Raw genomic sequence first — 233 nt, 5'->3', positions numbered from 1 at the left:
AACACAAATTATGAATTTTCGTACAGTAGGAGTGTTACTGCCCACTATTTTAAACTACATACATCAAATGCAAATCACATTTCTATGGACGTGTTGAAAGGTTAGTCTGCAGCATGATGAACATTGCAATGCCGCTGTGACTGGGTTTGCCACTACTGAACCACTTTCTTTGCGCCATCTATGCGAGCAGAGAGTTGTGTTGACTTCAGAATAATGTCACAGAGTTCATTCAT

Source organism: Squalius cephalus (assembly GCF_949319135.1).
Source record: "Squalius cephalus genome assembly, chromosome: 20".
Taxonomy (NCBI): domain Eukaryota; kingdom Metazoa; phylum Chordata; class Actinopteri; order Cypriniformes; family Leuciscidae; genus Squalius; species Squalius cephalus.
Note: the sequence above shows the minus strand (reverse complement) of the source record.